Below are 13517 nucleotides of genomic sequence, written 5' to 3' on the forward strand. Positions count from 1 at the left end.
TACTCTGTCAGCTCCCGCGATTTTGAACCTGTTGTCCAAAATCTCGGAGTGTAAGTTGGAGAAGAATCTGTGATTGGCATCCTCGAACCTTGACACCTTAAAAACACAATATAAATATAACTTGTTGTTGATTCTGAGTGAGAATGATACATGTAATATCACTTTCTATTGGTAGGGTTACTGGATGCACAATATTACTTGTTTCTTGTTTCAGCATCACATAGTGTTGATCATGTTTCAGATGTGCGTGAATAAAATAATGTCACTTCCTGATTTCACTGTCTGGCTTCATCATTAATAGCCTTGGAAAGAAGAGATTCACAAATTCACTCTCTTAGTTAACTGCAGCCTAAAGCCAGAAAAATCCAATTGTGAACTTTCAGGTAACCATGCCTGACATTGTGATCCCACAGAGCCCCAGGAGCCATGACCAATGTTATGATTCCAGTTTCTGGGAGCCATGACCAACATTGAGATCATACAATACTGGCGACAGTGACCTAATGGTCAAGACAATAACCAAAGTAATCAATTGGTAGAGAGCTGATTTTACGATGAATTGTAAGTATGGAAAATAAACTTTAAAAATTTACTGACAGCTGATAGGTTATTAAAGATGGAAAACTGATGCCACTTTCACCTGCACAGGAGTGCTGCTTTGTGTGCATTAGAGTGCTTAAGTTGGAGTTTGGTGAGTGAGGAAATTTTAAGGGTTAATTTAGTTTAAGGGTTAGTTTCTATCTAAAGTCCAGTCTTTTCTTTAATTTAGCAGTTACTTAAAAGTTGCTCTTTGGGTTGGGAGAAGTCAAGTTTTAGTCCAGCTTTAAATCAGAGGTATACAGGCTCTACTTGGAGCTGCAGCTAGTAAATTAGATAACTGCCATGAACTGATTTTCAGAAGCTTGAAGCAGGAGCATAAAGACAGACCTTCAGTGCTGCTTGTTTGTGCTGGAGGTGCTGTATTGGGTGCATTAGAAGTTGGAGTTTGGTGAGTAAGGGAGTTCAATGAAGAGGAAAGAAGGTGATCCTTTCATTTTTTACCTTTCCTCAGCCTCCAGTAGCTGGCTCTTACTTTGCTCCAGGGGAAGCCCATAAACCAGGAGTTCGGAGAGAGAGAGAGAGACAGCCCATAAGGCAGGGGAGAGAGAGAGAGCTGGGCGTTAACAGATAAAATCTAAAAGTGACGTCACAGGAGTTGATTGGTTTGCAAGTATAGGCCATTCCAGACTTAGCACAGAAGAGATGATTGGTGAGTGACAGATGTTATTATATTATACCATACTGTAGTAAACACTTTATATAAAGTTTAAGGTATGTCAGTGCAGCTCAGCCATGTGCATCCTGTGGGATGTGAGAGGTAGTGCAGGCACAAAGTGCCCTCAATGACCGCATTTGCAGGAAGAGTCACCAGCTGCAAAAACTTGAGCAGGTTGTGCAACCCGAGCGGTGGGTGGAGTCACAGAGCAGCTGCAGGACATTATTTTGGTGGAGGGTGAACAGCCAGAGGTTGTGGTCCACATTGGTACCAATGACATAGGTACAAAAAAGGATGAGTTCCTGAAAGCAGATTTCAGGGAGTAAGGAAGGGAATTACAAAGTAGGACCTCGAGCAGTAATCTCAAGATTACTCCCAATGTCACATGCTAGTGGACATAAGAATAGGAAGATTAAGCAGTTCAACACCTGGCTGGAGAAATGGAGTAGGAGGGAGGGCTTTAGATATTTAAGGCATTGGGACTGGTTCTGGGCAGGTGGGACCTGTACAAGAATGACGGGTTTACACCTTAACAGGATTGGGACTGATGTCCTCGCAAGGACGTTTACCAGTGCTGTTGGGGAGGGTTTAAACTAGTTTGGCAGGAGGATAGGAATCTGAGGAGTGGATTCAGAGTGGAGAGGAGAAAAACTGGCTGTGGGAATTAGAGAAGTGTTAACTGATAAGAGGATATATTAGACAGTAGTATTAAGGTAGTTAGAATACTTAGAGAGTTTGATAGAATTAGAGTAGGCAATAGTAAGTCGTTAGATGGGATCAGAGTAAGGGGGAAAGTAAAAAAGCTTAAATCAGGGTTAACGTGCATGTATGTGAATGCACGGAGTGTGGTGAATAAGATTGGTGATTACAGGTACAGGTTGACAAATGGAGCTATGATATTATTGCTATAAGAGACCTGGCTCAAAGAAGGGCAGGACTGGGTGTTAAATATTCCTGGGGTACAAGGTGTTTAGAAGAGGCAGGAAAGGATGAAAAGGTGGGATGGGGGGTGGGAGTGGCAGTACTAATTAAAGATGGCATTACAGTACAGGAGAGGGAGGATGTTCCAGAGACCTGTGGCTAGAGGTAAGGAATGAAAAAGGTGCAGTAGCATTGAGCAGTGTAGTATATAGACCACCAACTAGTGGAAGGGATGTCGAGAAACAAATCTAGAAAGAATTTACAGAGAGGTGGAAGAATTATAGAGTAATTATAATGGGGGACTTCAATTATTCAAATATAGACTGGGATAGGAATAGTGCAAAGGGATAAGAGAGATGTGAGTTCCTGGAATGTGTTCAAGATCATTTTCTGCAACAGTATGGGCAGAATTTTGTGGCTGTCATGCGGGTGGCGGAGCCCGCACGTCAGTGCTTAAAATGTTGTGCGCTGATGTCAGGCGAGCGTCCCGACATCAGCGCACGGCATCGTGATATTTAGCTGGGCGGGAGCGCTATGAAGCGCGACACGCGCCCACCATTAATTAAAGGCCTTGTTAAGGCCCTTAACTCGGCAATCGACACCGATTTTGAGGAGCCCATGTGATCTTCGCCTCGGCACAAGGGCGCAACGGGCAGACGGGTAACTGATTTTTTAACAAACCTCATCCACGGGCAGGATATGTGGGCTCAGAGGGGATGTTAATGTTTTACCTGGAGTATTTATTGCAGAAAGTGTTTTAAACTTGCCTGTGTGATTGTTAGCAGTTCAGATCGATTTCCAATAGCTTTCTCTGTACTTTGAAGCTTCAGCTCACCAGTCTGCAGACAGTAATCTTTATCGGGCTCGCAGCTTTCCGGAGGCCTCTATTTAGCCTGGGTATGGGTTCTGACATCTCCACTGGAGGCAGCTCCTTTGAGGAGGAAAGGAGGGGTAGAATAAGGAGGAGGCCAGGAGTGGACAATCAGCCTCCAGGGGAGCCACCTTTGGGAGGCCAGGCTCAGGCACAAGGGGTTGTCCAAGGTGCAAGGGCCAAGAGGTTGTCCAAGGTGCAAGGGTCCGCAGAAGACGCCACTATCCTGCTGACAGGATATACAGGCGGCGAAGCAGCTACCTCAATGTGACTGAGGTGCAGTGCCGAAGGAGGCTCTGACTGTCAAGGGGGACAGTGAGGTGCCTCAGGGAGGTTAGTTTAAGTTTTAAATAACTAAATAAAGAAATTAAAAACTTTTAAAACATGTCCCCTCATGTAACAGTGTCACATGAGCTGGGACATGTCAATGATTTTTTAAAAAATTTTTATTGAATTTTTAAACACTTCATGAAACCTCATCCCGCCCGCTCATTTTATTACTTCAATTAGTTTTTAACGGGCCTTAATAGGCCTTTGACAGTTCGGCGGGCGCGCAGCCAAAATCGAAATGACATGCGGTGACATCGGGATACCCGCCCGATGTCACTGCACGTCATTTTACATGCCAGCGAGTGGGCCCTGCCCCCCGCCCCGAAAATTCTGCCCTATGTTTCAGTTAGATCACTTCTCATTTCCTAAAATCCATAGAATATGTGCCTAGCCTATTTAATCTCTCCTCATAGCAAAATCCCCTCATCCCAGCAACCAATCTAGTGAACCTTGCTCTCAGGACAGTTTTTTCCCCTTCGATATGGAGACCAATATTGCACACGCTCCTCAAGGTTTAGCCTCACCAATGACCTCAATAATTGTAGCAATGCTTTACTCTTATACTCCAATGAATCTGTAACAACAACTAACATTTGCCTTCTTAATTGCTTGCTGTATCTGCAATTTAACTTTGTGAATCATGTACATGACACTCTTTAATCCCTCTGAATGCAAACATTTCCCAGTCTCTCTCCAATGAAAAAATATACTGCTTTTTTATTTTTCCTACCCAAAATGGATAATGTCACACTTTGTCACATTGTATTGCCTCTTCCATGTTCTTGCTTGCTCACCCAAGCTAACATCTACCTGTAGCTGCTTTACTTCCTTCTCACCACCTACTTGCCCAGCTAACTTCAGATACATTACAGTCTCATCAAAGCCATTAATATAGCTGAGGCCCAAGTACTGACCCTTGTGGTACCCTGCCAGTTACAGCCGGTCAACTCAAAAATGTCTTGTTTATTCCTACTCTTTGTTTTCAGCCCATTAACATTGTTAATGTTAATATATTATCCTCTATCCCATGAGTCCCAAGTTGTGTAACAACTTCTTCTGTGGCACATTATCAAATGCTTTTTGAAATCCAAGTACACTCCATTCACTGGTTGTAAGCTGCACGTGCCCCCAGTTTCATTTTATTCTTCGTCTCATCCGACACCGCAACAAGAAACGTTGTCTCTTTCTTTCAGGTGCAAAGGAACGCAAGCTCCAACAACTCATTGACACCAACACCCATCCAAGACCCTCCACCCCTGCCTGTACCACTGTCCCCATTCCGTCTTCCAATCCCAGCCCCGGCCATGTATTCACCATACCCCCTGACCTTCCCCTCTCTGATGCTGAACGTTCAGTGCTCAGCAAAGGACTTAGTTTCATACCCTTGTGCCCTCATCTCAATGAATTTCGGGCTCGGCACGATGCTGAACTCTTCTTCCGCCGCCTTCGTCTCCATGCTCACTTCTTTGGGCAGGAGTCCTCTCCCCGTTCAACGGATCCGTTTACCCGCCTCCAATATTCTCCCTCCACCTGGACCCCTCCCTCTGGATTCTTACCTTCTCTTGATCTTTTCATTGAGAACTGTCGGCGTGACATCAGTCGTCTCAATTTCTCTGCTCCTCTCACCCACTCTAACCTGTCTCTCTCTGAACTTGCTGCACTCCTTTCTCTCAGGTCCAACCCTTACATTGTCATCAAACCTGCTGACAAGGGTGGTGCTGTTGTTGTCTGGCGCACTGACCTCTACCTCGCAGACACTTCCTCCTACCTCCCCCTGGACCATGACCCCACCACTGAACATCAAGCCATTGTTTCCAGAACTGTTACTGACCTCATCTCCTCTGGAGATCTTTCTTCCACAGCTTCCAACCTCATAGACTCCCAACCTCGGACGGCCCGCTTCTACCTCCTACCCAAAATCCACAAACAGGACTGTCTCGGCAGAACAATCGTGTCAGCCTGTTCCTGCCCCATGGAACTCATTTCTTGCTATCTTGACTCCATTCTCTCTCCCCTTGTCCAGTCCCTTCCCACCTACATCCATGATTCCTCTGACACCCTACATCATATCAACAATTTCCAGTTCCCTGGCCCCAACCGCCTCCTCTTCACCATGGACGTCCAATCCCTCTACACCTCCATCCCCCACTGGGATGGTCTGATGGCTCTCCGCTTCTTCCTTGAACAGAGGCCCGAACAATCCCCATCCATCACTACTCTCCTCCGTCTGGCTGAACTTGTTCTCTCACTGAACAATTTCTCCTTAAACTCCTCTCACTTCCTCTAAATAAAAGGTGTAGCTATGGGTACCCGCATGGGCCCCAGTTATGCTTGTCTCTTTATGGGGTATGTGGAACATTCCTTGTTCCAGTCCTACTCTGGCCCCCTCCCACTTCTCTTTCTCCGGTACATCGATGATTGCTTTGGTGCTGCTTCATGCTCTCGTTTGGACCTGGAAAAATTTATTAATTTTGCTTCCAATTTCCACCCCTCCATCATTTTCACATGGTCCATCTCTGACACTTCCCTTCCCTTCCTTGACCTCTCTGTCTCAATTTCTGGTGATAGACTGTCCACCAATATTCTTTACAAGCCTACCGACTCCCACAGCTACCTCGACTACAGCTCCTCACACCCCACTTCCTGTAAGGACTCCATCCCATTCTCTCAGTTCCTTCGCCTCTGTCGCATCTGTTCTGATGATGCCACTTTCAAAAACAGTTCCTCTGACATGTCTTCCTTCTTCCTTAACCGAGGCTTTCCGCCCATGGTGGTTGACAGGGCCCTCAACCGTGTCCAGCCCATCTCCCGCGCATCCGCCCTCACACCTTCCTCTCCCTCCCAGAACCATGCTAGGGTCCCCCTTGTCCTCACTTATCACCCCACCAGCCTCCGCATTCAAAGGATCATCCTCCGCCATTTCCACCAACTCCAGCATGATGCCACCACCAAACACATCTTCCCTTCACCCCCCCCGGCGGCATTCCACAGGGATCGTTTCCTCCGGGACACTCTGGTCCACTCCTCCATCACCACCTACACCTCAACCTCCTCCCACAGCACCTTCCCATGCAACCGCAGAAGGTGCAACATCTGCCTTCGGTCTGTCCGCAAGCATGACCCAGACCTCCCTGTCGCTTGCCATTTTAACACTCCACCCTGCTCTCATGCCCACATGTCCGTCCTTGGCCTGCTGTAATGTTCCAGTGAAGCTCAACACAAACTGAAGGAACAGCACCTCATCTTCTGACTAGGCACTTTATAGCCTTCCGGACTGAATATTGAGTTCCACAATTTTAGATCATGAACTCTCTCCTCCATCCCCACCCGCTTTCCAATCCCCCTTTTTCCCAATAATTTAAAAAGATTTTTCTTTTCCCACCTATTTCCATTATTTTTAAATGTATTTCCATCCATTGTTTTATCTCTACCTTTTAGCCTATTTCGATCCCTTCCCCCCACCCCACCCCCACTAGTGCTGTCTGTACCTTGCTCGTCCTGCTTTCTACCCTTAATGTCACCTATTAACACATTCCTTAGATAATATCACCACCTTCAACACCTCTTTGTCCTTTTGTCTATGACATCTTTTGGCTATCTCCACCTATCACTAGCCCTCTATCCAGCTCTACCTGTCCCACCCACCCCTTAAACCAGCTTATATTTCACCTCTTTTCTATTTTTCCTTAGCTCTGTTGAAGAGTCATACGGACTCGAAACCTTAACTGTGTTCCTCTCTGCAGATGCTGTCAGACATGCTGAGATTTTCCAGGTATTTTTATTTTTGTTTTCCGTTCACTGTTTGTCCTTTCTTAATAGTTACATTGTCAAAAAAACTTATCAGATTTTTCCAGCACAATTTCTCTTTCATAAACTTGTTCTGATTCTGCCCAATCATATTATGATTTTCTAAATATTTTGTTACCACACTCCTGATAATAGAATCTAGAATTTTGCCTACTACTGATAGAATCATTGGCTAAATTTTGCAGTCCCCTATGGCTGGGTTTGCAGGCAGGTGCGGAGGTGGGGAGGACCAGTAAAATCCCATGGGTGCTTTTCCCGCCACCTACTCGCCCATCCCTGACCTGGCCGGGATTTAACAGGTGGCAGGCGAGGCCTCAGGCCTGCCCTCGCACCAATTCAGGCCCTTAAGTGGCCAGTTAATGGCTGCAATTTTTCAGCCGGTGGGAAAAGATCGGTGATGGGTAGGGAGTCTGACAAGTAAGTCTGGTTGGGTCTGGGCCGTTAAAGGGGTAGGGATGGTCTGTTCCTCCTCGGTGATATTGATATTAGCCAAGACACCAGGGGCAACTCCTGTGCTCGACTTCAACTAGTGCCATGGGACCTTTTACATCTGCCTGAGCAGACATTCAGGGCCTCGTCTCATGATGGATTATTTTCATTTTCCACACCATCTATGCTTGTCGATCTTTGGGCAAGATTCAACTTGCATTAAATTAGGAGCTGCTTCACAGCCTCCTGAAAACAAAACTGGATTGAATAATTTCACTTATGATTCTCAGAACCAACAACGAGAGGAGCCAATTGTTGCATATTTTAGATTCTGGTGGTGAAAGATCAGCTTCCAACCTACCAAACAAATCCTCTAAAAATCCATCCATCTATCCAAATATATGTGCTCAGATCATCCATTACATTCAAACCATCTTCCTCCAATGCGTCTGAAGTTTAAAAATAAGATAAATGTATGTATATTTTCTTTTGATCGGAACCCTAAATTGTAAGTGTCATTAACTTTCCTTTACATAGCAGTTCTTTCTTTTCATGGAAATTAAACGTCTAATTGAGCACATGATACAAAGTGCATTGCAATAATTCTCTTGGTAGATATAAAATTCAGTGGATAACAATGGCTGCATTGTCTTAAACATACAATTGTGTCATGTACACTCAGCACCACAAAATCTCTCATTAACCTCCAATGCATGGTGGATAGATTTGTTCAATTGAAGCTCACACAAGGCAACTAAATAAAGTCAACCAAAGCTAAACAAACATCAGCCAGCTAAAGTTTTATAAAACTGTTTCCAAAATGTTTTAAACAGTCAGTGGTGCTATATTAAAGAGGAAGTGAGTAGTGAGTATTAGATAATATTTGGTTTTGTATTCATTTAGAACAAAACATATATCTCTAATCTCGAATATCAAAAACTTGATATAAAAGGAAAGCCATCTCCTCCAGTAAATTACTATGAACTGTGGCTAACTCTGAATCATTTCTGATAACACCATTTCCTAACATTGTCCAAATTTATTTGAACTGAATTTTCATTTGATAATATTGGGATACTCTAAACATATTTGTCTATGTACATTAAGTGTCTCATTCACTCCTTCCAAGCTACGCACCATCCTGGCTTAAAACTATAATGTTGTTCCTTCATTGTGGTGGGACAAAATCTTGGAACTCCCTTCCCAACAGCACTGTGGGTGTACCTACACCAGATGGACTGCAATGGTTCAAGAAGATGGCTCACTATCACCCTTTTAAGGGAAATTAGGGATGGGCAATAAATGCTGGCTGGCCTTGCCAGCGATGCCCACATCGTGGGAACAAATAGGAAAACATATAAATGTATTACCTTGGTATAAATTGACCACCTGTATAATATATTGCACCCTTAACTGCTACTACCCTGTAATCCTCAGGAGTTTATCACACAATAAGTGTGCAACATAGAGTATTCCAGCTGTTCAAGTTGCATGTGGCAAATGACAGTTGAAGAGAATACAAAAACTCCCACTAGCTTCACGGTATGTAGATTGATACCATTAAAAATCTTGCATAGCATCTGTCAGATTTTAAATATGTAGGAAATAAGTCGCACATTTGCAATTAGCTCAAACAAATATTTCCCTACTTGATCCATGCCAGAGTATAGAATGTGCCAAAAGCAGCCCAGCAATCAAACCACTAAAACTTCTTTTTTAAACTGATTCCTTTCAGTACCTGTGTTCTTTCCTCAGCTAGCTTTGCATCAAGTTCCTTCAGAAGTATTGGCATGAATCTCGTGATCCCATTAGCAGCAAACACTGATCCCATGCCAGTGGGCTTCGGAGCCCACACTGATAGTCCCATCGGGACCTGTCATTTGTGAACTGGGGCTGATTGAGTTTAAATGCAAGTTCTGGGCAATGTCCATTTTTATAATTTCAAAAACTTTAATCTAGCCTAAATTATCATCTACTTTCCACCTCGATCTATCCCACCTTGACTGCTCTCTGACCATGCCTGGCCTGACCTTGGACTTGCCAATCCACTTTGTTTTCAAGCCCATTTGAACTGCTTTTCAGCTCTCCCTGCCCCAGTTCTCACTGCCTGACCCAGCCCTGCCTCCCAAATTCCAGCTGTTTTACTGACCGCCAGCTAAGAGCAACACCGAATTGTATTTAAAAGTAATTGAGAGTTATTTTAAGGTAGCAATATCATCTCAGACAGGGTTCAAATGGCTTATTATAAAACACTAACTGCAAGGTTTGACCTTGCAGTTAAAATTATATTCTGAGTTCCTCAATGGAATTACTGGGGTATTATTTGAAATATGGATAGGCTGAATGGACCACAGCTTACTGAGGTCATCTACCTGCTATCTGATTCTATTTCATTTGCGGTACATATTAGTGACAAATGCAATTATTTTGCTGCCTTCTGTGTCATTGCAGATGATCTGGAGAAAGACAGTAATGACTGGGTTAAAGTGCAACAGACTTATAATAAAAATGACAACTTAAAAGATATCTTTGGAAAGATGAAAACACATTTTACTTTTATTATTAATAAAAAAAGGCATACCATTGTTTTAAGTGAATGCAATGAGCATTTGTAGCCTAAATGTTGCTTTAATGTCATAATATGGACAAATTGGTTTCTCTCCAAAGTTCTTGTTTATTTTGATACTTGCTGACATTTTTTCCACAGTAAACCTTTTTTTCCCTAAGTAAAATTATCTTCTACATTTATTGGAGGCTAAAGCATTGTTATAACTCTGGAAACAGATCTGAGGACAACAGAAAGAGGAAACGAACTGGCATTCTAAATAGGATTGCCAAATAGGAAACTATTATAGCAATAAAAATTGTATTTGAGATAAGTTTTAAAAATATGGTTAAAGTAAATAAATTATTGAAAATCTCTCAAGTTTCTCAGACATTTATTAGTTTAAGAGACAATAGTACATAAGAATTTCAATGGGGGGTATTTTAAGAGTGATTGTTGCAAAATTAGTGCTGAGATTGTGCAAATTTAAGAACTTAAAAATAGCATTAGTGAAGATCTTGAACCTAGCTTGTTCACAAGGACTGGTACTCATTCTAAACAGCAACCTTACTTGTTCTCCTCAACATAACACCCTTGTAATCATTGAACTCCTCCCCAACCCACCGCCCTTCTTCCATTTTCATGCCTTCTGGTAAAGAGAAATGTTAAAAGAACATTTTTTAAAATCCTCTTTTTTAACATCCCCATGATTTTTCTCCAAGATTACAAACAGCAGTGTCCTGGAGATTGAACTTCAATTCCTGGAGACTCTATGCTAACACTGGAGGGTTGGCAACCCTAATTTATGTTCAGAGGTAATCATCCACTCAAATCTCTTCTTATGACAGAAGAAAATCAGAGTCACTCTAGGCCAATGGATTTTAATAGCCAGTGACAAAACATCCAATTATACAATTGGCACAGCTAAGGAAAATGGAAAAATGAAAAATAAGGGATCTATCTTTGATTCTCTTATATTTTTTATCTACATGCTGCCCTGGAAACATCATCCACATCTGAAGACATGGGGTCAGCTTCTACATTTATGCTGACAACTCGAGCTCTACCTCGCTCGACCCCTCCACTGCCTGTGTTAACCGATTGCTTATTTGATATGCAATCCTGGATGAGCCACAATTTTCTCCAGTTAAAGTTCAGGAAGACTGAAACCATTGGCTCGGGATTTGTACTTATGATAGTGAAGCTGTCAGAGTTCGCTGTCATTATTGTGTAAAACTGACAGAAACCTCTGCCCAGAAACCACATGTGCAGTTAAACTTGGAAACCCGCAAATTGCTGTCAGTGATACCCTGCCACTCCACTGCCCCACACTGGAGAGTAGGCCTTCGACCCCTTGAGCCTTCTCTGCCACTTGATAAGATCATGGTTGATCTGATTGTGGCACTTTCCCGTATGCCCACCAATAACCCCCGACTCACCTGTTGATCAAAAATCTAACAGACTTGAATACATTCATTGATCCAGCCTCCACTGTTCTCTGGGGAAGAGAATTCTATAGATGAATGCCCCTCTAAGAGAAAAAAAAAATCTCCTCATTTCCGTCCTAAATGGGAGACCCCTTTTAAACTGTGTCCCCTAGTTGTAGACTCCCCAACAAGGGGAAACATCCTCTCAACATTCACCCTGTCAAGACCCTTCAGGATGATATGTTTCAGTAGGATCACTTCTCATTCTTCTAAACTCCAATGGATATAGGCCCAATCTACTCAATCTTTCCTCATATGGCAATATTCTGGCAATAGTACTGAAAACTTATGCTCCAGAACTTGCCGCGCCCCTAGCCAAGCTGTTCCAGTACAGCTACAACACTGACATCTATCCAGCAATGTGGAAAATTGCCCAGGCATGTCCTATATACAAAAAACAGGACAAATCCAACCTGGCCAATTACCGGCCCCTCAGTCTACTCTCGATCATCAGTAAAGTGCTGGAAGGGGTCATCATCAGTGCTATCAAGTGGCGCTTGCTTAGCAATAACCTGCTCACTGAAGCTCATTTTTGGTTCTGCCAGGGTCATTCAGCTCCTGACCTCATTACACCCTTGGTTCAAACATGGACAAAGAGCTGAGATGAGCTGAGAGTGACTGCCCTTGACATCAAGGCATCATTTGACATAGTATGGCATCAAGGAGCCCTAGCAAAACTGGGGTCAATGGGGTAAAAGCAAAAAACTGCAGATGCTGGAAATCCAAAACAAAAACACCTGGAAAAACTCAGCGGGTCTGACAGCATCTGCGGAGAGGAACACAGTTAACGTTTCGAGTCCGTATGACTCTTCAAGTTAGTTCTGTTGAAGAGTCATACGGACTCAAAACGTTAACTGTGTTCCTCTCCGCAAATGCTGTCAGACCTGCTGAGTTTTTCCGGGTATTTTTGTTTTTGTTTTGGGGTCAATGGGGATCAGGGGGAAACCTCTCTGCTGAAAGGATTCATACCTAGCACAAAGGAAGATGGTTGTGTTTGTTGGAGGTCAATCATCCCAGGACACATCATTGCAGGAGTTCCTCAGGGTAGCGTCCTAGGCCCGATCATCTTCAGCTGCTTCATCAATGACCGTGCTTCCATCATAAGGTCAGAAGTCAGGATGTTGGCATTGCCATCACTAAATTCCCCCACTATCAATATTTTAGGGATTACCATTGATCAGAAACAGAACTGGCCTAGCTTTGTAACTACTGTGGCTACAAGGGCAGGTCAGAGGCTAGGTGTAGTAATTATAGTTTTATTTAAGTGTGTAATGTACCTTTAAAGAATACTTGTTAAGGAAGATCACATGATCAATAAGAGAGCAGCGTGGGGCTACCTCAGCAGTCAATATAGAGATAGAGTTGGAATTGAAAGCACACGTGTAGGTGCAGCTAAGTACATTATAAATAAACTTAACGTTTCCACCGAAGAGGTGTCTGCAGATCAACTCTATCACTAATAGTACAACTCAGCCACGCTACAGCACTAGGAATCCTACGGTGAGTAACTCACCTCCTGACCGCCCCCCTGCCCCCAACACCATCTATAAGGCACAAGTCAGGAGTGTGATGGAATAATCTCCATTTGCCTGAATGAGTGCAGCTCCAACAACACTCAAGAAGCTTGACACCTTCCAGGACAAAGCAGCCCGCTTGCTTGGCACACCATCCACAAACATTCAGTCCCTCCATCACCGCACAGTGGCAGCAGTGTGTACCACCTACAAGATTCACTGCAGAAACTCACCAATGCTCCTGAAGCAGCACCTTCCAAACCCACAAACACTACCATCTAGAAGGACAACGGCAGCAGATACATGAGGAACCACCTGCAAACTCCCGTCCAAGCCACTCACCATCCTCATTTGGAAG

Source organism: Cetorhinus maximus, chromosome 22 (genome assembly GCF_964194155.1).
Source record: "Cetorhinus maximus chromosome 22, sCetMax3.hap1.1, whole genome shotgun sequence".
Lineage (NCBI taxonomy): Eukaryota > Metazoa > Chordata > Chondrichthyes > Lamniformes > Cetorhinidae > Cetorhinus > Cetorhinus maximus.